General features: G+C 47.9%; 29 non-coding genes across 29 annotated transcripts; 2 read left to right on the top strand and 27 right to left on the bottom strand.

Annotated features, from left to right (window-relative positions):
• Positions 1 to 5,851: 5,851 nt before the first annotated feature.
• Positions 5,852 to 6,014, bottom strand: LOC135049644 (U1 spliceosomal RNA). The gene has a single exon (XR_010241364.1). It is a non-coding gene; the product is annotated as a U1 spliceosomal RNA (small nuclear RNA).
• A 152-nt stretch (positions 6,015 to 6,166) lies between these two features.
• On the bottom strand, positions 6,167 to 6,330 carry LOC135049354 (U1 spliceosomal RNA). The gene has a single exon (XR_010241114.1). It is a non-coding gene; the product is annotated as a U1 spliceosomal RNA (small nuclear RNA).
• A 674-nt stretch (positions 6,331 to 7,004) lies between these two features.
• LOC135049408 (U1 spliceosomal RNA) lies at positions 7,005 to 7,167 on the bottom strand. Its single transcript, XR_010241165.1, has one exon. It is a non-coding gene; the product is annotated as a U1 spliceosomal RNA (small nuclear RNA).
• A 152-nt stretch (positions 7,168 to 7,319) lies between these two features.
• LOC135049283 (U1 spliceosomal RNA) lies at positions 7,320 to 7,483 on the bottom strand. Its single transcript, XR_010241045.1, has one exon. It is a non-coding gene; the product is annotated as a U1 spliceosomal RNA (small nuclear RNA).
• Positions 7,484 to 8,157: 674 nt separating this feature from the next.
• On the bottom strand, positions 8,158 to 8,320 carry LOC135049468 (U1 spliceosomal RNA). The gene has a single exon (XR_010241221.1). It is a non-coding gene; the product is annotated as a U1 spliceosomal RNA (small nuclear RNA).
• A 152-nt stretch (positions 8,321 to 8,472) lies between these two features.
• Positions 8,473 to 8,636, bottom strand: LOC135049282 (U1 spliceosomal RNA). Its single transcript, XR_010241044.1, has one exon. It is a non-coding gene; the product is annotated as a U1 spliceosomal RNA (small nuclear RNA).
• A 674-nt stretch (positions 8,637 to 9,310) lies between these two features.
• Positions 9,311 to 9,473, bottom strand: LOC135049446 (U1 spliceosomal RNA). The gene has a single exon (XR_010241199.1). It is a non-coding gene; the product is annotated as a U1 spliceosomal RNA (small nuclear RNA).
• A 149-nt stretch (positions 9,474 to 9,622) lies between these two features.
• On the bottom strand, positions 9,623 to 9,787 carry LOC135049526 (U1 spliceosomal RNA). Its single transcript, XR_010241272.1, has one exon. It is a non-coding gene; the product is annotated as a U1 spliceosomal RNA (small nuclear RNA).
• A 671-nt stretch (positions 9,788 to 10,458) lies between these two features.
• On the bottom strand, positions 10,459 to 10,621 carry LOC135049611 (U1 spliceosomal RNA). The gene has a single exon (XR_010241342.1). It is a non-coding gene; the product is annotated as a U1 spliceosomal RNA (small nuclear RNA).
• A 152-nt stretch (positions 10,622 to 10,773) lies between these two features.
• LOC135049353 (U1 spliceosomal RNA) lies at positions 10,774 to 10,937 on the bottom strand. The gene has a single exon (XR_010241113.1). It is a non-coding gene; the product is annotated as a U1 spliceosomal RNA (small nuclear RNA).
• Positions 10,938 to 11,611: 674 nt separating this feature from the next.
• LOC135049407 (U1 spliceosomal RNA) lies at positions 11,612 to 11,774 on the bottom strand. The gene has a single exon (XR_010241164.1). It is a non-coding gene; the product is annotated as a U1 spliceosomal RNA (small nuclear RNA).
• Positions 11,775 to 11,926: 152 nt separating this feature from the next.
• Positions 11,927 to 12,090, bottom strand: LOC135049279 (U1 spliceosomal RNA). Its single transcript, XR_010241043.1, has one exon. It is a non-coding gene; the product is annotated as a U1 spliceosomal RNA (small nuclear RNA).
• Positions 12,091 to 12,764: 674 nt separating this feature from the next.
• LOC135049551 (U1 spliceosomal RNA) lies at positions 12,765 to 12,927 on the bottom strand. Its single transcript, XR_010241293.1, has one exon. It is a non-coding gene; the product is annotated as a U1 spliceosomal RNA (small nuclear RNA).
• Positions 12,928 to 13,079: 152 nt separating this feature from the next.
• Positions 13,080 to 13,243, bottom strand: LOC135049278 (U1 spliceosomal RNA). Its single transcript, XR_010241042.1, has one exon. It is a non-coding gene; the product is annotated as a U1 spliceosomal RNA (small nuclear RNA).
• Positions 13,244 to 13,917: 674 nt separating this feature from the next.
• LOC135049550 (U1 spliceosomal RNA) lies at positions 13,918 to 14,080 on the bottom strand. Its single transcript, XR_010241292.1, has one exon. It is a non-coding gene; the product is annotated as a U1 spliceosomal RNA (small nuclear RNA).
• A 152-nt stretch (positions 14,081 to 14,232) lies between these two features.
• Positions 14,233 to 14,396, bottom strand: LOC135049276 (U1 spliceosomal RNA). The gene has a single exon (XR_010241040.1). It is a non-coding gene; the product is annotated as a U1 spliceosomal RNA (small nuclear RNA).
• Positions 14,397 to 15,070: 674 nt separating this feature from the next.
• LOC135049445 (U1 spliceosomal RNA) lies at positions 15,071 to 15,233 on the bottom strand. The gene has a single exon (XR_010241198.1). It is a non-coding gene; the product is annotated as a U1 spliceosomal RNA (small nuclear RNA).
• A 149-nt stretch (positions 15,234 to 15,382) lies between these two features.
• LOC135049525 (U1 spliceosomal RNA) lies at positions 15,383 to 15,547 on the bottom strand. The gene has a single exon (XR_010241271.1). It is a non-coding gene; the product is annotated as a U1 spliceosomal RNA (small nuclear RNA).
• Positions 15,548 to 16,217: 670 nt separating this feature from the next.
• Positions 16,218 to 16,380, bottom strand: LOC135049378 (U1 spliceosomal RNA). The gene has a single exon (XR_010241137.1). It is a non-coding gene; the product is annotated as a U1 spliceosomal RNA (small nuclear RNA).
• Positions 16,381 to 16,532: 152 nt separating this feature from the next.
• On the bottom strand, positions 16,533 to 16,696 carry LOC135049262 (U1 spliceosomal RNA). The gene has a single exon (XR_010241027.1). It is a non-coding gene; the product is annotated as a U1 spliceosomal RNA (small nuclear RNA).
• A 972-nt stretch (positions 16,697 to 17,668) lies between these two features.
• On the bottom strand, positions 17,669 to 17,832 carry LOC135049430 (U1 spliceosomal RNA). Its single transcript, XR_010241184.1, has one exon. It is a non-coding gene; the product is annotated as a U1 spliceosomal RNA (small nuclear RNA).
• A 674-nt stretch (positions 17,833 to 18,506) lies between these two features.
• Positions 18,507 to 18,669, bottom strand: LOC135049659 (U1 spliceosomal RNA). The gene has a single exon (XR_010241369.1). It is a non-coding gene; the product is annotated as a U1 spliceosomal RNA (small nuclear RNA).
• Positions 18,670 to 18,821: 152 nt separating this feature from the next.
• LOC135049221 (U1 spliceosomal RNA) lies at positions 18,822 to 18,985 on the bottom strand. Its single transcript, XR_010240988.1, has one exon. It is a non-coding gene; the product is annotated as a U1 spliceosomal RNA (small nuclear RNA).
• A 671-nt stretch (positions 18,986 to 19,656) lies between these two features.
• On the bottom strand, positions 19,657 to 19,819 carry LOC135049379 (U1 spliceosomal RNA). Its single transcript, XR_010241138.1, has one exon. It is a non-coding gene; the product is annotated as a U1 spliceosomal RNA (small nuclear RNA).
• A 152-nt stretch (positions 19,820 to 19,971) lies between these two features.
• On the bottom strand, positions 19,972 to 20,135 carry LOC135049418 (U1 spliceosomal RNA). The gene has a single exon (XR_010241173.1). It is a non-coding gene; the product is annotated as a U1 spliceosomal RNA (small nuclear RNA).
• A 674-nt stretch (positions 20,136 to 20,809) lies between these two features.
• LOC135049599 (U1 spliceosomal RNA) lies at positions 20,810 to 20,972 on the bottom strand. The gene has a single exon (XR_010241334.1). It is a non-coding gene; the product is annotated as a U1 spliceosomal RNA (small nuclear RNA).
• A 152-nt stretch (positions 20,973 to 21,124) lies between these two features.
• LOC135049210 (U1 spliceosomal RNA) lies at positions 21,125 to 21,288 on the bottom strand. The gene has a single exon (XR_010240977.1). It is a non-coding gene; the product is annotated as a U1 spliceosomal RNA (small nuclear RNA).
• A 144-nt stretch (positions 21,289 to 21,432) lies between these two features.
• On the top strand, positions 21,433 to 21,548 carry LOC135049102 (U5 spliceosomal RNA). The gene has a single exon (XR_010240870.1). It is a non-coding gene; the product is annotated as a U5 spliceosomal RNA (small nuclear RNA).
• Positions 21,549 to 21,818: 270 nt separating this feature from the next.
• On the top strand, positions 21,819 to 21,935 carry LOC135049166 (U5 spliceosomal RNA). The gene has a single exon (XR_010240933.1). It is a non-coding gene; the product is annotated as a U5 spliceosomal RNA (small nuclear RNA).
• The last annotated feature ends 91 nt before the right edge of the window (positions 21,936 to 22,026 follow it).

Raw genomic sequence — 22,026 nt, 5'->3', positions numbered from 1 at the left:
AATTGACAAAAACAAACTACATTGTCACCAGAAGAGCAATACAAAATGTACAAGTGATATATTAAAATCATCTTTCCAGCTTGAATTTCAATGATGCATTGGGGCAACGATTTTGTGAGAAACATCTTCACCCTTAAATAAAGATTTTCTTAATTCCTTACCTGTGTGCTAATTAGATATCACCTTGTTTTCACATTAAACAGACTTCCACATGAGAAAGCAGCAAGGATGCAGTGGCGTTAATGTTTCCTGGTGTCAACCTGTATTATTTCAGTAGATATTGAAATGAGGATGCATCTTGCTGCCTTTCCAATGAAGCAAGTTTAATTTAGTAATAGGTGAAAAACCATCCCTACAAAGATGTTAATCAGATATTTGGCTTTGTGGACACTTTTCAGAGAACAAATTTGTTAGCATAAAAGTAAAGCCAGAAAATGAAGAGCTGTTTAATCACTCAATTGGATTTTTTTGCCAGCATATTTCTTTTTCTCTGCAAACCACTGCTAAATTGTGCTTCCTAGCTGTTTTTATAAAATCACTGAATCAAATCTAACTCTGATTACATCAGAGAAGGCCAGGTACCCTACACCATAAGAGGGGTTTTTGAAATTTTGACTTGTCTACTTAAAGATCACCAAAATCTGATAACAAGGTCAATTACGTCCCTGGGTGGGATTGAACCACCAACCTTTTGGTTAATAGCCTTACACACTAACTGATTGCGCCACAGCGACACTTTGCAAAAGTACATACTGACAAAGGCTGATAAGCATTCATCTAGAACGTTTCCAAGAAAAACTTTAAATAGTCAATAATCTGGAGAGTTTTTGTAAGATGTTTCTTCCATCAACCAATGAAGAAACACATTGGTACTTTCCCATGATGAGTGAGTGCTTCAGGATCTCTTGCAATTACATGTGCAGCAGAGTACTGTAATGGAAGCATGCTGGGTCCATAGCCCAGAGGTAGGCAGATTGAAACTATCCTCTGCTATATGCATTTTTTTTTGTTAATTAAAGTAATCCAAAACTGGGATTGATATTTTTGCTCTTTTATTTTTACTTAAAGTACAATAACTTTTACCATTTTAATTTGTTTTAATAGTATATTGACAGTATTGTTTTCTTTCAAAAATCCACTTAATTTTCTTTACCCGATTATTAAAATGGTAATTGACAAAAATAAACTGATGAGGATACTACTGCAGTCTTTGTTTCGTCTGTACCCGCTGAAAGAGCAGCAAAAGTTGGAGATCTTGATGGGACAGTTGAAAGGGCTTGCACTTAGAGAGGTTACTTCCTGGCCTACTGAAGAGAAGAAGACTGTGGACCAGATCCTCAACAGGCTTGCTACCACATTTGACACAAGGACAGTGTCAGAACTTAAAATGCACTTCTTTGCTCGAAAGCAACAACCAGGAGAGTCACTACGGGGCTATGCCCTCAGCTTTCAGGAAGCACTCAGAGATGTTCAGCAAGCAGACCCTGAGGAAGTGCATGACAAAGAGAAAATGTTATTGGACCAGTTCACTGAAGTTGCAAGGGGCGAATTTGTAAAAACTCAGCTGCGACTATTGAGATTGCAGAAGCCTGGAAGCACATTCCTGGATTTTAAAGAGGCTGCGATTAAAGTTCTAGGCTCCAGTCTTACTTCAGGGGCTGTTCCACAAGAGTCTATTCCAGAGATGCCACGGTATCAAGAGAATTCTGATGCCCAGGAGTCAAGTTTTAAAGGAGCTACTTACCCACCTACAGTAAAAGGAGTGACAGTGCCATGTTCAAAGACATGCATATTTGACTCTTCTAGTGAGTTACGAAGTCTGCTGGCTGAACTGACACGTGGTGTGACAGAGATGCGCAGAGACCTGCAGATTCTGAAGAGACAGCAGGCACTGCTCCATGAAGAAATGGAATGGTGCCAGGAGAGGAGACCACTGAACAGTTCCCAATGGGACCTACATAGAAACAGGGAGACACTTTTTTCCAACCACTTTGCCTCCCAAAGGCGACCCATTTTTCAAAGCTGTGAAGGAAGCGGACAAATTAAGAGAGAATTTGAGCAGCCAGATCATTTAAACTCCAAATTCATGTGGTTAACCCGTTATGTTAGCCAATGCCCGGTGGTTCAAGTTTGCATCAATGGAGTCTCAATGCCCGCTCTCTTAGACACTGGATCACAAGTGACCACAATACAAGCAACACAGTTTGAGCAGCATTGGACTGAGGAACAGATGTTTCCGTCAACTTCCACATTGATAAACCCGATTGCAAGCAATGGGCACTGCATCCCTTGCAAAGGATACTGGGAAGCTGAAATTCAAATCGGACGAACAGTGCTACCACAGCAAGGCTTCATCATCACCACTGCCCAAGATGATGGATTGCCTCCAGTGATAGTGGGCATGAATGTGTTGCGGAACTGCTGTGAGGAGCTCGTAGCAGCACTCCAAGGAGAGTTTCAAACTGACAAGCTCCAGGAGAAACAAGGCCTTCAACCTGGGATAGCCAAACAAAAGGGAAGAATGATAACAGAATTATCTGTAAGAGAGGAACATGAAAAAAATAAGGCCAGCCAAATAATGATAGAAATGCCCATCTCCAGTGTCCAGATTATCCGAAAGAATGCTTCAATGTTAGGCATGAATAATATAGCATCCAGTTCTAGAAACTGTGAGCAACCTATTCAAGGAACCAGTTTTGACCACCTGCAAGATAAAAGTCAGATGATAAGACACCTCAAAGCCTTACTGAAGATTGGGAAATACCTGACCAAGCGACAAAGGCAAGAATCCTCGCCAGAACTCCTGAAGTTGTTGAGACAGCGAGAAAGGCTGTTTGAAGAGAAAGGACAGTTGGTTCGATGTAGTGTGGATCCTAATACTCATTATAGGATCAGTCAACTTGTAATTCCAAGACAAAGTGCTTGTTATGTGCTTGAAGAATATCACGACAAGTCAGGTCACCCTGGGTGCAAAAGGATGGAAACAAGCATCTGGAAAAAGTTCTTTTGGGTTGAAATGAGGGAAGACATCAAGAGATGGTGCCGAAACTGTCCAACCTGTTCTGTAAGAAGAACCTTGCTGCCTCTTTCTCTCCAGAATCCATTGTCCCAAACCAGCTGTGATACTGAATCCCAAGATGGAATGGAAGAGGCTCATAAAATGTATTTACAGCAGACTAAGGTGGTTTGTCACCGACAAGGAGGCAAGAAGACTAGGGCTTGCAAAACAGAAAACCACCATAGTCAGCTGCAGTTTTGTACAGCATGTCCCAAAGACAGTTTAGAAAGAGTTCAATACTCATCCATGGCAGGGGGGTTGAGGTTTCCTAGACAAACTTTTCAAGACCATATACTGTCCAGATTTCAACCGATTGCTCCAGGAGCATGTGTTAATGTACTATAGCACAAAAGGAATTATACCTATCAGATACTGATGTTAAAAATGTTGATAAATGTTAATGTTTCAGACATAATCTGTGTTCACTAATGAATGTGACTGGATATAGTGAGAAGTTTATATAGGGATAAAACCAAAATGCGTGAGGACACGCATGTTTTGGGGGGGGGCACGTGTGATATCCCATAACAACAAGGACATTTTTGACAACAGTGTAGTTGCCTGTGCCATTTTAAATAAAGTTTATTTAAAAGAAAATTGAACAGCAGTTTGAGAAGTCAGTTGGAGCCATGGTGAGGAAAGAGCTGGCGACGCCATTACGCAGAGATGAGCAGCTGAGAGAGGGGAGACAAATAAGCTGAAAATTGCATGAGAGAGTAAGCAGTAGTGCAAAATACAGCAGTGGAAGTGCAGCAATTAACAAGTAAGAACGCCATGACACTCTCAGCCAAGAGAGTGCACAGCAAGTGTCAGAGACAGGAGAGTATAAAGCCTTTATACCAATGCTGACTGGCCTACATCTGAGGGGAAACTGCCTCAGAAACATCTATTGACTGGGTGAGATAAATCCATATTTATACTGAAACCTACTCCACTGCAAAGGACATTATCCTATATTTACTATACCTATGCAGCGATTTACATGGGAAGCAGCTCCAGTTTGTTTTAAACAATCATCTTTACTACACAGAGCTACAATATTTTGTTCACAGCTAAAGGAGACAATAGCTGCATATAACTATGTAACAACATAACCGGGCCCCAACGTGCACATAGAGACTCCCTGCAGTGACACCAATGTTATCTTGGACTTAAATATTGTCTGCATAAGTTGATTTCTATTACTAAGCAACATAGTATTAATCTCAGATTTAGTTATATTACCATTTGTGTAATGACTTAAAGTGTATATGGTGTCTGTGTTTAAGTTGCTTGAATCAAATCTTTCCCTTCCCTACTGTAATCAGTTCCTTTTCTGAGTTATGTGGTAAACCATTTATTCTTTCATACAAAGCCCTGCCTGCCTTTCTTTGTGTCTGGGGAAACCTTGCCTCTCTGCCAGGAATAGAGAAGAGCTGCTGCTGAAGGAGGAATAGTCCATCAAGGTATCCCTGACCTGTTCCACATAGTTTACACACTTGTTATACCGGGGTGTTACATTGTGTGTGACTGACCTTAGGAAGAAACCGGAGCCTCCGCTGCAGTGACCCAGCAACCAGGGCACGGGAGTATACAGTGCCGCTGGGAGTGATGAAGCTGCAGTAAAGATGTCTATTAGACCTAGCCTGCTGCAGCCCTTGTAGATTCTCATAAAAAAAGTTCTTCTTTTCTTGTCAAAATTAATAGCTAAGAATAGGCTGCTTGAGGCAGGCCCCTGTTAAGTGGCCTGCTACTGAAGGCAACAACTACAAACTGAGCTCCCTGTTCATGGAAGCGGGGTTATAGAGGAGAATGCGCTGAGCATCTTGGGAACAGTCAAAAGCTTTGAGCCGGTTGGTGCCTCAGATCAAGATCCTACTCTACACCCCAATGTGAATCCTTGTGGAGTCCAGTGTACCCCACAGAAGAAATTAATGTGTCACACCCATTGGCAGCAACCTTAGAATAGCTGCTGATGGGCACAATTGAGAAAGGAAGGGGGGGGGGACATTTGAATCCAGCACATAGATGCAATTCAAATATGTAATTTGAACCTTCCTATTTTAAAATATAATGGATGAACCTCACCCTGTGAGAACAATCTTCATGATATAGAGATCTCATATGCAAAATAAGTATGAGTTGGGATAGGGCTGGGGAGGGTGGCTGCTCGGGCAGCCCCTCCCCCGTCAAGTTAAGGAGATTCAACTGAGGAAGCACAAGGGAACTCTCGTCTGGGGACAACAACTGCAGGGAGACCACATCTTTTCAGATGAACATGGGAGGGCGGAAGGCTGCCTAATACTGAAGCACCATCAAATATCAAACCATATGCAATAACTAGTACAAGCATTCCTGGGGGAAGGTCTGCAGGAGACGAATTTGCATACGGTGATGTCATCCAAGCAGTGGGCCAAAGTTGGCTGGAACCCTCATCTGCATATGAAAAGAGAAAAGGGTTATGCAGGGCATGGCGGCATTTTGCGGCGCTTGGATGACCCCTAGTTCGCATTAAACACCTCCACCCTCCTTCGGTGTGGGGCTCATGTTGACTATGCCCCAGCCCCTGAAGCATTCAAGCTGATTTCTTGCAGCAGCTGGGCACTGTAACAGCTCCAGAGCTGCTCTGTAAGGCAAATAAAAGGGTGTGGGCCCTGCAGCACTACCTGTAGTTCGCATTGTGCGTTGGAAGGCACAAAGTAAGCAGACGGGAGAAGTCAGGATAGTGCGCAAGGGCATAGAAGGGAGCGGCTCAAGAAAAGAGAAGTGGAAACAGACAGCAAACTAGGCTGGAGAGAGACCTGAGACAAAGAGATCTGAATTATACGAGAGCCGACCAGGGGAAACACAAATTATGCAGTCAAGTTTCCCACATTTGGGGAAATCGCAGGGGCAGCACAGCCAGAGTGCAATGGGTGAGCCTTGCCCTTGGAGAAGCACCTTCAAGATCATAGTATCTCACCTGGCAGGTAAATAGGAGTTGGGCTAGAGCTGGGGAGGGTCGCTGCTCGGGCACCCCCCTGTCAAGTGAAGGAGATCCAACTGAGGCAGCACAATGGAACTCTCGAAAGAAGAACAAGGCTAGAGGAAGATCTGAGACAAAGAAATCTGACTTTTACCAGAGCTGACCAGCGGAAAACACAAACACAGTCCCCCACTACCACAAATAATGCAGGCGAGTTTCCCACATTTGGGGAAATCACAGGGGTCAGCATACCCAGAATGCAATGAATGAACCTCACCCTGGGTGAACAATCTTCATGACCATGGTGTCTCCTATGCAAAATAAGTATGATTTGGGATAGGGCTGGGGAGGGCCGCTGCTCAGGCACATCTCTGTCAAGTAAAGGAAATTCAACTGAGGCAGCACAAGGGAACTCTCATCTGGGGACAACAACTGCAGGGAGAACACATATTTTCAGATGAACATGGGAGGGCAGAAGGCTGCCTAATACTGAAGCACCCCCAAACAACAAACCAAATGCAACAACTAGTGCAAGCATTCCTGGGGGAAGGCCTGCAGCAGATGGATTTGCATATGGTGATGTTATCCAAGCAGTGGGTCAAAGTTGGCTTCAACCCTCATCTGCATATGAAAAGAGAAAAGGGGCGTGCAGGGCATGGCGGCCTTTTGCGCTGCTTGGATGACCCCTAGATCGCATTAAACACCCCCACCCTCCTTTGGTGTGGGGCTCATGTTGGCCATGCCCCATCCCATGAAGCATTCAAGCTGATTTCTTGCAGCAGCTGGGCACTGTAACAGCTCCAGAGCTGCTCTGTAAGGCAAGTAAAAGGGTGTGGGCCCTGCAGCACTACCTGTAGTTTGCATTGTGCATTGGAAGGCACAAAGTAAGCAGACGGGAGGAGAAGTCAGGATAGTGCACAAGGGTATAGAAGGGAGGGGCTCAAGAAAAGAGAAGTGGAAACAGACAGCAAACTAGGCTGGAGAGAGACCTGAGACAAAGAGATCTGAATTATACGAGAGCCGACCAGGGGAAACACAAATTATGCAGTCAAGTTTCCCACATTTGGGGAAATTGCAGGGGCAGCACACCCAGAGTGCAATGGGTGAGCCTTGCCCTGGGAGAAGCACCTTCATGATCATAGTATCTCACCTGGCAGGTAAGTAGGAGTTGGGCTAGAGCTGGGGAGGGTCGCTGCTCGGGCACCCCCCTGTCAAGTGAAGGAGATCCAACTGAGGCAGCACAAAGAAACTCTCGAAAGAAGAACAAGGCTAGAGGAAGATCTGAGACAAAGAAATCTGACTTTTACCAGAGCTGACCAGAGGAAAGCACAAACACAGTCCACCACTACCACAAATAATGCAGTCGAGTTTCCCACATTTGGGGAAATCACAGGGGTCAGCATACCCAGAGTGCAATGAATGAACCGCACCCTGGGAGAACAATCTTCATAACAATGGTATCTCCTATGCAAAATAAGTATGATTTGGGATATGGCTGGGGAGGGCCGCTGCTCAGGCACATCTCTGTCAAGTAAAGGAGATTCAACTGAGGCAGCACAAGGGAACTCTCATCTGGGGACAACAACTGCAGGGAGAACACATATTTTCAGATGAACATGGGAGGGCAGAAGGCTGCCTAATACTGAAGCACCCCCAAACAACAAACCAAATGCAACAACTAGTGCAAGCATTCCTGGGGGAAGGCCTGCAGCAGATAGATTTGCATATGGTGATGTCATCCAAGCAGTGGGTCAAAGTTGGCTTCAACCCTCGTCTGCATATGAAAAGAGAAAAGGGGCGTGCAGGGCATGGTGGCCTTTTGCGGCACTTGGCTGACCCCTAGTTTGCATTAAACACCTCCACCCTCCTTCGGTGTGGGGCTCATGTTGGCTATGCCCCAGCCCCTGAAGCATTCAAGCTGATTTCTTGCAGCAGCTGGGCACTGTAACAGCTCCAGAGCTGCTCTGTAAGGCAAGTAAAAGGGTGTGGGCCCTGCAGCACTACCTGTAGTTCGCATTGTGCGTTGGAAGGCACAAAGTAAGCAGAAAGGAGGAGAAGTCAGGATAGTGCGCAAGGGCATAGAAGGGAGCGGCTCAAGAAAAGAGAAGTGGAAACAGACAGCAAACTAGGCTGGAGAGAGACCTGAGACAAAGATATCTGAATTATACGAGACCTGACCAGGGGAAACACAAATTATGCAGTCAAGTTTCCCACATTTGGGGAAATCGCAGGAGCAGCACACCCAGAGTGCAATGGGTGAGCCTTGCCCTTGGAGAAGCACCTTCATGATCATAGTATCTCACCTGGCAGGTAAGTATGAGTTGGGCTAGAGCTGGGGAGGGTCGCTGCTCGGGCACCCCCCTGTCAAGTGAAGGAGATCCAACTGAGGCAGCACAAAGGAACTCTCGAAAGAAGAACAAGGCTAGAGGAAGATCTGAGACAAAGAAATCTGACTTTTACCAGAGCTGACCAGAGGAAAGCACAAACACAGTCCACCACTACCACAAATAATGCAGTCGAGTTTCCCACATTTGGGGAAATCACAGGGGTCAGCATACCCAGAGTGCAATGAATGAACCGCACCCTGGGAGAACAATCTTCATAACAATGGTATCTCCTATGCAAAATAAGTATGATTTGGGATATGGCTGGGGAGGGCCGCTGCTCAGGCACATCTCTGTCAAGTAAAGGAGATTCAACTGAGGCAGCACAAGGGAACTCTCATCTGGGGACAACAACTGCAGGGAGAACACATATTTTCAGATGAACATGGGAGGGCAGAAGGCTGCCTAATACTGAAGCACCCCCAAACAACAAACCAAATGCAACAACTAGTGCAAGCATTCCTGGGGGAAGGCCTGCAGCAGATAGATTTGCATATGGTGATGTCATCCAAGCAGTGGGTCAAAGTTGGCTTCAACCCTCGTCTGCATATGAAAAGAGAAAAGGGGCGTGCAGGGCATGGTGGCCTTTTGCAGCACTTGGCTGACCCCTAGTTTGCATTAAACACCTCCACCCTCCTTCGGTGTGGGGCTCATGTTGGCTATGCCCCAGCCCCTGAAGCATTCAAGCTGATTTCTTGCAGCAGCTGGGCACTGTAACAGCTCCAGAGCTGCTCTGTAAGGCAAGTAAAAGGGTGTGGGCCCTGCAGCACTACCTGTAGTTCGCATTGTGCGTTGGAAGGCACAAAGTAAGCAGAAAGGAGGAGAAGTCAGGATAGTGCGCAAGGGCATAGAAGGGAGCGGCTCAAGAAAAGAGAAGTGGAAACAGACAGCAAACTAGGCTGGAGAGAGACCTGAGACAAAGAGATCTGAATTATACGAGACCTGACCAGGGGAAACACAAATTATGCAGTCAAGTTTCCCACATTTGGGGAAATCGCAGGGGCAGCACACCCAGAGTGCAATGGGTGAGCCTTGCCCTGGGAGAAGCACCTTCATGATCATAGTATCTCACCTGGCAGGTAAGTAGGAGTTGGGCTAGAGCTGGGGAGGGTCGCTGCTCGGGCACCCCCCTGTCAAGTGAAGGAGATCCAACTGAGGCAGCACAAGGAAACTCTCGAAAGAAGAACAAGGCTAGAGGAAGATCTGAAACAAAGAAATCTGACTTTTACCAGAGATCAGAGGAAAACACAAACACAGTCCCCCACTACCAACAAATAAAGCAGTCACGTTTCCCACATTTGGGGAAATCACAGGGGTCAGCATACCCAGAATGCAATGAATGAACCTCACCCTGGGAGAGTAATCTTCATGACCATGGTATCTCCTATGCAAAATAAGTATGATTTGGGATAGGGCTGGGGAGGGCCGCTGCTCATGCACATCTCTGTCAAGTAAAGGAGATTCAACTGAGGCAGCACAAGGGAACTCTCATCTGGGGACAACAACTGCAGGGAGAACACATATTTTCAGATGAACATGGGAGGGCAGAAGGCTGCCTAATACTGAAGCACCCCCAAACAACAAACCAAATGCAACAACTAGTGCAAGCATTCCTGGGGGAAGTTCTGCAGAAGACGGATTTGCATACGGTGATGTCATCCAAGCAGTGGGTCAAAGTTGGCTTCAACCCTCATCTGCATATGAAAAGAGAAAAGGGGCGTGCAGGGCATGGCGGCCTTTTGCGGTGCTTGGATGACCCCTAGTTCGCATTAAACACCTCCACCCTCCTTCGGTGTGGGGCTCATGTTGACTATGCCCCAGCCCCTGAAGCATTCAAGCTGATTTCTTGCAGCAGCTGGGCACTGTAACAGCTCCAGAGCTGCTCTGTAAGGCAAATAAAAGGGTGTGGGCCCTGCAGCACTACCTGTAGTTCGCATTGTGCGTTGGAAGGCACAAAGTAAGCAGACGGGAGAAGTCAGGATAGTGCGCAAGGGCATAGAAGGGAGCGGCTCAAGAAAAGAGAAGTGGAAACAGACAGCAAACTAGGCTGGAGAGAGACCTGAGACAAAGAGATCTGAATTATACGAGAGCCGACCAGGGGAAACACAAATTATGCAGTCAAGTTTCCCACATTTGGGGAAATCGCAGGGGCAGCACAGCCAGAGTGCAATGGGTGAGCCTTGCCCTGGGAGAAGCACCTTCAAGATCATAGTATCTCACCTGGCAGGTAAATAGGAGTTGGGCTAGAGCTGGGGAGGGTCGCTGCTCGGGCACCCCCCTGTCAAGTGAAGGAGATCCAACTGAGGCAGCACAATGGAACTCTCGAAAGAAGAACAAGGCTAGAGGAAGATCTGAGACAAAGAAATCTGACTTTTACCAGAGCTGACCAGCGGAAAACACAAACACAGTCCCCCACTACCACAAATAATGCAGGCGAGTTTCCCACATTTGGGGAAATCACAGGGGTCAGCATACCCAGAATGCAATGAATGAACCTCACCCTGGGTGAACAATCTTCATGACCATGGTGTCTCCTATGCAAAATAAGTATGATTTGGGATAGGGCTGGGGAGGGCCGCTGCTCAGGCACATCTCTGTCAAGTAAAGGAAATTCAACTGAGGCAGCACAAGGGAACTCTCATCTGGGGACAACAACTGCAGGGAGAACACATATTTTCAGATGAACATGGGAGGGCAGAAGGCTGCCTAATACTGAAGCACCCCCAAACAACAAACCAAATGCAACAACTAGTGCAAGCATTCCTGGGGGAAGGCCTGCAGCAGATGGATTTGCATATGGTGATGTTATCCAAGCAGTGGGTCAAAGTTGGCTTCAACCCTCATCTGCATATGAAAAGAGAAAAGGGGCGTGCAGGGCATGGCGGCCTTTTGCGCTGCTTGGATGACCCCTAGATCGCATTAAACACCCCCACCCTCCTTTGGTGTGGGGCTCATGTTGGCCATGCCCCATCCCATGAAGCATTCAAGCTGATTTCTTGCAGCAGCTGGGCACTGTAACAGCTCCAGAGCTGCTCTGTAAGGCAAGTAAAAGGGTGTGGGCCCTGCAGCACTACCTGTAGTTTGCATTGTGCATTGGAAGGCACAAAGTAAGCAGACGGGAGGAGAAGTCAGGATAGTGCACAAGGGTATAGAAGGGAGGGGCTCAAGAAAAGAGAAGTGGAAACAGACAGCAAACTAGGCTGGAGAGAGACCTGAGACAAAGAGATCTGAATTATACGAGAGCCGACCAGGGGAAACACAAATTATGCAGTCAAGTTTCCCACATTTGGGGAAATTGCAGGGGCAGCACACCCAGAGTGCAATGGGTGAGCCTTGCCCTGGGAGAAGCACCTTCATGATCATAGTATCTCACCTGGCAGGTAAGTAGGAGTTGGGCTAGAGCTGGGGAGGGTCGCTGCTCGGGCACCCCCCTGTCAAGTGAAGGAGATCCAACTGAGGCAGCACAAAGGAACTCTCGAAAGAAGAACAAGGCTAGAGGAAGATCTGAGACAAAGAAATCTGACTTTTACCAGAGCTGACCAGAGGAAAGCACAAACACAGTCCACCACTACCACAAATAATGCAGTCGAGTTTCCCACATTTGGGGAAATCACAGGGGTCAGCATACCCAGAGTGCAATGAATGAACCGCACCCTGGGAGAACAATCTTCATAACAATGGTATCTCCTATGCAAAATAAGTATGATTTGGGATATGGCTGGGGAGGGCCGCTGCTCAGGCACATCTCTGTCAAGTAAAGGAGATTCAACTGAGGCAGCACAAGGGAACTCTCATCTGGGGACAACAACTGCAGGGAGAACACATATTTTCAGATGAACATGGGAGGGCAGAAGGCTGCCTAATACTGAAGCACCCCCAAACAACAAACCAAATGCAACAACTAGTGCAAGCATTCCTGGGGGAAGGCCTGCAGCAGATAGATTTGCATATGGTGATGTCATCCAAGCAGTGGGTCAAAGTTGGCTTCAACCCTCGTCTGCATATGAAAAGAGAAAAGGGGCGTGCAGGGCATGGTGGCCTTTTGCGGCACTTGGCTGACCCCTAGTTTGCATTAAACACCTCCACCCTCCTTCGGTTTGGGGCTCATGTTGGCTATGCCCCAGCCCCTGAAGCATTCAAGCTGATTTCTTGCAGCAGCTGGGCACTGTAACAGCTCCAGAGCTGCTCTGTAAGGCAAGTAAAAGGGTGTGGGCCCTGCAGCACTACCTGTAGTTCGCATTGTGCGTTGGAAGGCACAAAGTAAGCAGAAAGGAGGAGAAGTCAGGATAGTGCGCAAGGGCATAGAAGGGAGCGGCTCAAGAAAAGAGAAGTGGAAACAGACAGCAAACTAGGCTGGAGAGAGACCTGAGACAAAGATATCTGAATTATACGAGACCTGACCAGGGGAAACACAAATTATGCAGTCAAGTTTCCCACATTTGGGGAAATCGCAGGAGCAGCACACCCAGAGTGCAATGGGTGAGCCTTGCCCTTGGAGAAGCACCTTCATGATCATAGTATCTCACCTGGCAGGTAAGTAGGAGTTGGGCTAGAGCTGGGGAGGGTCGCTGCTCGGGCACCCCCCTGTCAAGTGAAGGAGATCCAACTGAGGCAGCACAAAGGAACTCTCGAAAGAAGAACAAGGCTAGAGGAAGATCTGAGACAAAGAAATCTGACTTTTACCAGAGCTGACCAGAGGAAAGCACAAACACAGTCCACCACTACCACAAATAATGCAGTCGAGTTTCCCACATTTGGGGAAATCACAGGGGTCAGCATACCCAGAGTGCAATGAATGAACCGCACCCTGGGAGAACAATCTTCATAACAATGGTATCTCCTATGCAAAATAAGTATGATTTGGGATATGGCTGGGGAGGGCCGCTGCTCAGGCACATCTCTGTCAAGTAAAGGAGATTCAACTGAGGCAGCACAAGGGAACTCTCATCTGGGGACAACAACTGCAGGGAGAACACATATTTTCAGATGAACATGGGAGGGCAGAAGGCTGCCTAATACTGAAGCACCCCCAAACAACAAACCAAATGCAACAACTAGTGCAAGCATTCCTGGGGGAAGGCCTGCAGCAGATAGATTTGCATATGGTGATGTCATCCAAGCAGTGGGTCAAAGTTGGCTTCAACCCTCGTCTGCATATGAAAAGAGAAAAGGGGCGTGCAGGGCATGGTGGCCTTTTGCGGCACTTGGCTGACCCCTAGTTTGCATTAAACACCTCCACCCTCCTTCGGTGTGGGGCTCATGTTGGCTATGCCCCAGCCCCTGAAGCATTCAAGCTGATTTCTTGCAGCAGCTGGGCACTGTAACAGCTCCAGAGCTGCTCTGTAAGGCAAGTAAAAGGGTGTGGGCCCTGCAGCACTACCTGTAGTTCGCATTGTGCGTTGGAAGGCACAAAGTAAGCAGAAAGGAGGAGAAGTCAGGATAGTGCGCAAGGGCATAGAAGGGAGCGGCTCAAGAAAAGAGAAGTGGAAACAGACAGCAAACTAGGCTGGAGAGAGACCTGAGACAAAGATATCTGAATTATACGAGACCTGACCAGGGGAAACACAAATTATGCAGTCAAGTTTCCCACATTTGGGGAAATCGCAGGAGCAGCACACCCAGAGTGCAATGGGTGAGCCTTGCCCTTGGAGAAGCACCTTCATGATCATAGTATCTCACCTGGCAGGTAAGTAGGAGTTGGGCTAGAGCTGGGGAGGGTCGCTGCTCGGGCACCCCCCTGTCAAGTGAAGGAGATCCAACTGAGGCAGCACAAAGGAACTCTCGAAAGAAGAACAAGGCTAGAGGAAGATCTGAGACAAAGAAATCTGACTTTTACCAGAGCTGACCAGAGGAAAGCACAAACACAGTCCACCACTACCACAAATAATGCAGTCGAGTTTCCCACATTTGGGGAAATCACAGGGGTCAGCATACCCAGAGTGCAATGAATGAACCGCACCCTGGGAGAACAATCTTCATAACAATGGTATCTCCTATGCAAAATAAGTATGATTTGGGATATGGCTGGGGAGGGCCGCTGCTCAGGCACATCTCTGTCAAGTAAAGGAGATTCAACTGAGGCAGCACAAGGGAACTCTCATCTGGGGACAACAACTGCAGGGAGAACACATATTTTCAGATGAACATGGGAGGGCAGAAGGCTGCCTAATACTGAAGCACCCCCAAACAACAAACCAAATGCAACAACTAGTGCAAGCATTCCTGGGGGAAGGCCTGCAGCAGATAGATTTGCATATGGTGATGTCATCCAAGCAGTGGGTCAAAGTTGGCTTCAACCCTCGTCTGCATATGAAAAGAGAAAAGGGGCGTGCAGGGCATGGTGGCCTTTTGCAGCACTTGGCTGACCCCTAGTTTGCATTAAACACCTCCACCCTCCTTCGGTGTGGGGCTCATGTTGGCTATGCCCCAGCCCCTGAAGCATTCAAGCTGATTTCTTGCAGCAGCTGGGCACTGTAACAGCTCCAGAGCTGCTCTGTAAGGCAAGTAAAAGGGTGTGGGCCCTGCAGCACTACCTGTAGTTCGCATTGTGCGTTGGAAGGCACAAAGTAAGCAGAAAGGAGGAGAAGTCAGGATAGTGCGCAAGGGCATAGAAGGGAGCGGCTCAAGAAAAGAGAAGTGGAAACAGACAGCAAACTAGGCTGGAGAGAGACCTGAGACAAAGAGATCTGAATTATACGAGACCTGACCAGGGGAAACACAAATTATGCAGTCAAGTTTCCCACATTTGGGGAAATCGCAGGGGCAGCACACCCAGAGTGCAATGGGTGAGCCTTGCCCTGGGAGAAGCACCTTCATGATCATAGTATCTCACCTGGCAGGTAAGTAGGAGTTGGGCTAGAGCTGGGGAGGGTCGCTGCTCGGGCACCCCCCTGTCAAGTGAAGGAGATCCAACTGAGGCAGCACAAGGAAACTCTCGAAAGAAGAACAAGGCTAGAGGAAGATCTGAAACAAAGAAATCTGACTTTTACCAGAGATCAGAGGAAAACACAAACACAGTCCCCCACTACCAACAAATAAAGCAGTCACGTTTCCCACATTTGGGGAAATCACAGGGGTCAGCATACCCAGAATGCAATGAATGAACCTCACCCTGGGAGAGTAATCTTCATGACCATGGTATCTCCTATGCAAAATAAGTATGATTTGGGATAGGGCTGGGGAGGGCCGCTGCTCATGCACATCTCTGTCAAGTAAAGGAGATTCAACTGAGGCAGCACAAGGGAACTCTCATCTGGGGACAACAACTGCAGGGAGAACACATATTTTCAGATGAACATGGGAGGGCAGAAGGCTGCCTAATACTGAAGCACCCCCAAACAACAAACCAAATGCAACAACTAGTGCAAGCATTCCTGGGGGAAGTTCTGCAGAAGACGGATTTGCATACGGTGATGTCATCCAAGCAGTGGGTCAAAGTTGGCTTCAACCCTCATCTGCATATGAAAAGAGAAAAGGGGCGTGCAGGGCATGGCGGCCTTTTGCGGTGCTTGGATGACCCCTAGTTCGCATTAAACACCCCACCCTCCTTTGGTGTGGGGCTCATGTTGGCCATGCCCCATCCCCTGAAGCATTCAAGCTGATTTATTGCAGCAGCTGGGCACTGTAACAGCTCCAGAGCAGCTCTGAACGGCAAGTAAAAGGGTGTGGGCCCTGCAGCACTACCTGTAGTTTGCATTGTGCATTGGAAGGCACAAAGTAAGCAGACGGGAGAAGTCAGGATAGTGCGCAAGGGCATAGAAGGGAGCGGCTCAAGAAAAGAGAAGTTGAAACAGACAGCAAACTAGGCTGGAGAGAGACCTGAGACAAAGAGATCTGAATTATACGAGAGCCGACCAGGGGAAACACAAATTATGCAGTCAAGTTTCCCACATTTGGGGAAATCGCAGGAGCAGCACACCCAGAGTGCAATGGGTGAGCCTTGCCCTGGGAGAAGCACCTACATGATCATAGTATCTCACCTGCCAGGTAAGTAGAAGTTGGGCTAGAGCTGGGGAGGGTCGCTGCTCGGGTACCCCCCTGTCAAGTGAAGGAGATCCAACTGAGGCAGCACAAGGGAACTCTCGAAAGAAGAACAAGGCTAAAGGAAGATCTGAGACAAAGAAATCTGACTTTTACCAGAGCTGACCAGAGGAAAGCACAAACACAGTCCCCCACTACCACAAATAAAGCAGTCGAGTTTCCCACATTTGGGGAAATCACAGGGGTCAGCATACCCAGAATGCAATGAATGAACCTCACCGTGGGAGAACAATCTTCATGACCATGGTATCTCCTATGCAAAATAAGTATGATTTGGGATAGGGCTGGGGAGGGCCGCTGCTCAGGCACATCTCTGTCAAGTAAAGGAGATTCAACTGAGGCAGCACAAGGGAACTCTCATCTGGGGACAACAACTGCAGGGAGAACACATATTTTCAGATGAACATGGGAGGGCAGAAGGCTGCCTAATACTGAAGCACCCCCAAACAACAAACCAAATGCATCAACTAGTGCAAGCATTCCTGGGGGAAGGCCTGCAGCAGATGGATTTGCATACGGTGATGTCATCCAAGCAGTGGGTCAAAGTTGGCTTCAACCCTCGTCTGCATATGAAAAGAGAAAAGGGGCGTGCAGGGCATGGCGGCCTTTTGCGGCGCTTGGATGACCCCTAGTTCGCATTAAACACCTCCACCCTCCTTCGGTGTGGGGCTCATGTTGGCTATGCCCCAGCCCCTGAAGCATTCAAGCTGATTTCTTGCAGCAGCTGGGCACTGTAACAGCTCCAGAGCTGCTCTGTACGGCAAGTAAAAGGGTGTGGGCCCTGCAGCACTACCTGTAGTTTGCATTGTGCATTGGAAGGCACAAAGTAAGCAGACAGGAGGAGAAGTCAGAATAGTGCACAAGGGTATAAAAGGGAGGGGCTCATGAAAAAAGAAGTGGAAACAGACAGCAAACTAGGCTGGAGAGAGACCTGAGACAAAGAGATCTGAATTATACGAGAGCCGACCAGGGGAAACACAAATTATGCAGTCAAGCTTCCCACATTTGGGGAAATCAGAGTGCAATGGGTGAGCCTTGCCCTGGGAGAAGCACCTTCATGATCATAGTATCTCACCTGGCAGGTAAGTAGGAGTTGGGCTAGAGCTGGGGAGGGTCGCTGCTCGGGCACCCCCCTGTCAAGTGAAAGAGATCCAACTGAGGCAGCACAAGGAAACTCTCGAAAGAAGAACAAGGCTAGAGGAAGATCTGAGACAAATAAATCTGACTTTTACCAGAGCTGACCAGAGGAAAGCACAAACACAGTCCCCCACTACCACAAATAATGCAGTCGAGTTTCCCACATTTGGGGAAATCACAGGGGTCAGCATACCCAGAATGCAATGAATGAACCTCACCCTGGGAGAACAATCTTCATGACCATGGTATCTCCTATGCAAAATAAGTATGATTTGGGATAGGGCTGGGGAGGGCCGCTGCTCAGGCACATCTCTGTCAAGTAAAGGAGATTCAACTGAGGCAGCACAAGGGAACTCTCATCTGGGGACAACAACTGCAGGGAGAACACATATTTTCAGATGAACATGGGAGGGCAGAAGGCTGCCTAATACTGAAGCACCCCCAAACAACAAACCAAATGCAACAACTAGTGCAAGCATTCCTGGGGGAAGGCCTGCAGCAGATGGATTTGCATACGGTGATGTCATCCAAGCAGTGGGTCAAAGTTGGCTTCAACCCTCGTCTGCATATGAAAAGAGAAAAGGGGCGTGCAGGGCATGGCGGCCTTTTGCGGTGCTTGGATGACCCCTAGTTCACATTAAACACCTCCACCCTCCTTCGGTGTGGGGCTCATGTTGGCTGTGCCCCAGCCCCTGAAGCATTCAAGCTGATTTCTTGCAGTAGCTGGGCACTGTAACAGCTCCAGAGCTGCTCTGTACGGCAAGTTAAAGGGTGTGGGCCCTACAGCACTACCTGTAGTTTGCATTGTGCATTGGAAGGCACAAAGTAAGCAGACAGGAGGAGAAGTCAGGATAGTGCACAAGGGTATAAAAGGGAGGGGCTCATGAAAAAAGAAGTGGAAACAGACAGCAAACTAGGCTGGAGAGAGACCTGAGACAAAGAGATCTGAATTATACGAGAGCCGACCAGGGGAAACACAAATTATGCAGTCAAGCTTCCCACATTTGGGGAAATCGCAGGGGCACCACACCCAGAGTGCAATGGGTGAGCCTTGCCCTGGGAGAAGATCCTTCATGATCATAGTATCTCACCTGGCAAGTAAGTAGGAGTTGGGCTAGAGCTGGGGAGGGTCGCTGCTCGGGCACCCCCCTGTCAAGTTAAAGAGATCCAACTGAGGCAGCACAAGGGAACTCTCGAAAGAAGAACAAGGCTAGAGGAAGATCTGAGACAAAGAAATCTGACTTTTACCAGAGCTGTCCAGAGGAAAGCACAAACACAGTCCCCCACTACCACAAATAATGCAGTCGAGTTTCCCACATTTGGGGAAATCACAGGGGTCAGCATACCCAGAATGCAATGAATGAACCTCACCCTGGGAGAACAATCTTCATGACCATGGTATCGCCTATGCAAAATAAGTATGATTTGGGATAGGGTTGGGGAGGGCCGCTGCTCAGGCACATCTCTGTCAAGTAAAGGAGATTCAACTGAGGCAGCACAAGGGAACTCTCATCTGGGGACAACAACTGCAGGGAGAACACATATTTTCAGATAAACATGGGAGGGCAGAAGGCTGCCTAATACTGAAGCACCCCCAAACAACAAACCAAATGCAACAACTAGTACAAGCATACCTGGGGGAAGGCCTGCAGCAGATGGATTTGCATATAGTGATGTCATCCAAGCAGTGGGTCAAAGTTGGCTTCAACCCTCGTCTGCATATGAAAAGAGAAAAGGGGCGTGCAGGGCATGGCGGCCTTTTGCGGCGCTTGGATGACCCCTAGTTCGCATTAAACACCTCCACCCTCCTTCGGTGTGGGGCTCATGTTGGCTATGCCCCAGCCCCTGAAGCATTCAAGCTGATTTCTTGCAGCAGCTGGGCACTGTAACAGCTCCAGAGCTGCTCTGAACGGCAAGTAAAAGGGTGTGGGCCCTGCAGCACTACCTGTAGTTTGCATTGTGCATTGGAAGGCACAAAGTAAGCAGACGGGAGAAGTCAGGATAGTGCGCAAGGGCATAGAAGGGAGCGGCTCAAGAAAAGAGAAGTTGAAACAGACAGCAAACTAGGCTGGAGAGAGACCTGAGACAAAGAGATCTGAATTATACGAGAGCCGACCAGGGGAAACACAAATTATGCAGTCAAGTTTCCCACATTTGGGGAAATCGCAGGAGCAGCACACCCAGAGTGCAATGGGTGAGCCTTGCCCTGGGAGAAGCACCTACATGATCACAGTATCTCACCTGCCAGGTAAGTAGAAGTTGGGCTAGAGCTGGGGAGGGTCGCTGCTCGGGTACCCCCCTGTCAAGTGAAGGAGATTCAACTGAGGCAGCACAAGGGAACTCTCGAAAGAAGAACAAGGCTAGAGGAAGATCTGAGACAAATAAATCTGACTTTTACCAGAGCTGACCAGAGGAAAGCACAAACACAGTCCCCCACTACCACAAATAATGCAGTCGAGTTTCCCACATTTGGGGAAATCACAGGGGTCAGCATACCCAGAATGCAATGAATGAACCTCACCCTGGGAGAACAATCTTCATGACCATGGTATCTCCTATGCAAAATAAGTATGATTTGGGATAGGGCTGGGGAGGGCCGCTGCTCAGGCACATCTCTGTCAAGTAAAGGAGATTCAACTGAGGCAGCACAAGGGAACTCTCATCTGGGGACAACAACTGCAGGGAGAACACATATTTTCAGATGAACATGGGAGGGCAGAAGGCTGCCTAATAATGAAGCACCCCCAAACAACAAACCAAATGCAACAACTAGTGCAAGCATTCCTGGGGGAAGGCCTGCAGCAGATGGATTTGCATACGGTGATGTCATCCAAGCAGTGGGTCAAAGTTGGCTTCAACCCTCGTCTGCATATGAAAAGAGAAAAGGGGCGTGCAGGGCATAGCGGCCTTTTGCGGCGCTTGGATGACCCCTAGTTCGCATTAAACACCTCCACCCTCCTTCGGTGTGGGGCTCATGTTGGCTATGCCCCAGCCCCTGAAGCATTCAAGCTGATTTCTTGCAGCAGCTGGGCACTGTAACAGCTCCAGAGCTGCTCTGTACGGCAAGTAAAAGGGAGTGGGCCCTGCAGCACTACCTGTAGTTTGCATTGTGCATTGGAAGGCACAAAATAAGCAGACAAGAGGAGAAGTCAGGATAGTGCACAAGGGTATAAAAGGGAGGGGCTCATGAAAAAAGAAGTGGAAACAGACAGCAAACTAGGCTGGAGAGAGACCTGAGACAAAGAGATCTGAATTATACGAGAGCCGACCAGGGGAAACACAAATTATGCAGTCAAGCTTCCCACATTTGGGGAAATCGCAGGGGCACCACACCCAGAGTGCAATGGGTGAGCCTTGCCCTGGGAGAAGCACCTTCATGATCATAGTATCTCACCTGGCAGGTAAGTAGGAGTTGGGCTAGAGCTGGGGAGGGTCGCTACTCGGGCACCCCCCTGTCAAGTGAAAGAGATCCAACTGAGGCAGCACAAGGGAACTCTCGAAAGAAGAACAAGGCTAGAGGAAGATCTGAGACAAATAAATCTGACTTTTACCAGAGCTGACTAGAGGAAAGCACAAACACAGTCCCCCACTACCACAAATAATGCAGTCGAGTTTCCCACATTTGGGGAAATCACAGGGGTCAGCATACCCAGAATGCAATGAATGAACCTCACCCTGGGAGAACAATCTTCATGACCATGGTATCGCCTATGCAAAATAAGTATGATTTGGGATAAGGCTGGGGAGGGCCGCTGCTCAGGCACATCTCTGTCAAGTAAAGGAGATTCAGCTGAGGCAGCACAAGGGAACTCTCATCTGGGGACAACAACTGCAGGGAGAACACATATTTTCAGATAAAAATCTTGGTCATGCTCTGGTTTCTCTTCAGAACGAACAAATCTTTCGCCTCTTACTAAAGATTTCCGTGGAGAGGAGCAAAACCGAGTTTTATCTCAATTTTTGCATGCCCCATCTTTTTGGGGTTTCTTTTACCGGTTTAAAGATAGAATGAGTGTGCTTTAATGTAAGCTCATTTGCATAGAAATGACAGTAAATGTTTATTTATGTTCAAACAGAACTTTCTTGACCATGCTACTTGCTTTAAAGATCTGGGAGCACATGGAATACAGTACAAACCATGCTTATAGCAAGGAGAAGCCAGGTGAGAAATCTGCTTTCTTTCAAATTGGGCGCTCACTTTGATCTGAATGAGGACTGCTGGCACAGCACTCAGGCGACAGGTGGAATCTTGGTCATGCTCTGGTTTCTCTTCAGAATGAACAAATCTTTCGCCTTTTATTAAAGATTATCCGTGGAGAGGAGCAAAACTGAGTTTTATCTCAATTTTTGCATGCCCCATATTATTGGGGTTTCTTTTATCAGTTTAAAGACAGAACAAGTGTGCTTTCTTGTTAGCTTTAATGTAAGTTTATTTGCATAACAATGACAATAAATGTCTGTTT

The sequence above is a fragment of the Pseudophryne corroboree genome, unplaced genomic scaffold (assembly GCF_028390025.1).
Source record: "Pseudophryne corroboree isolate aPseCor3 unplaced genomic scaffold, aPseCor3.hap2 scaffold_99, whole genome shotgun sequence".
Lineage (NCBI taxonomy): Eukaryota > Metazoa > Chordata > Amphibia > Anura > Myobatrachidae > Pseudophryne > Pseudophryne corroboree.
Note: the sequence above shows the minus strand (reverse complement) of the source record. Positions and strands in the feature narration are given on the sequence as shown.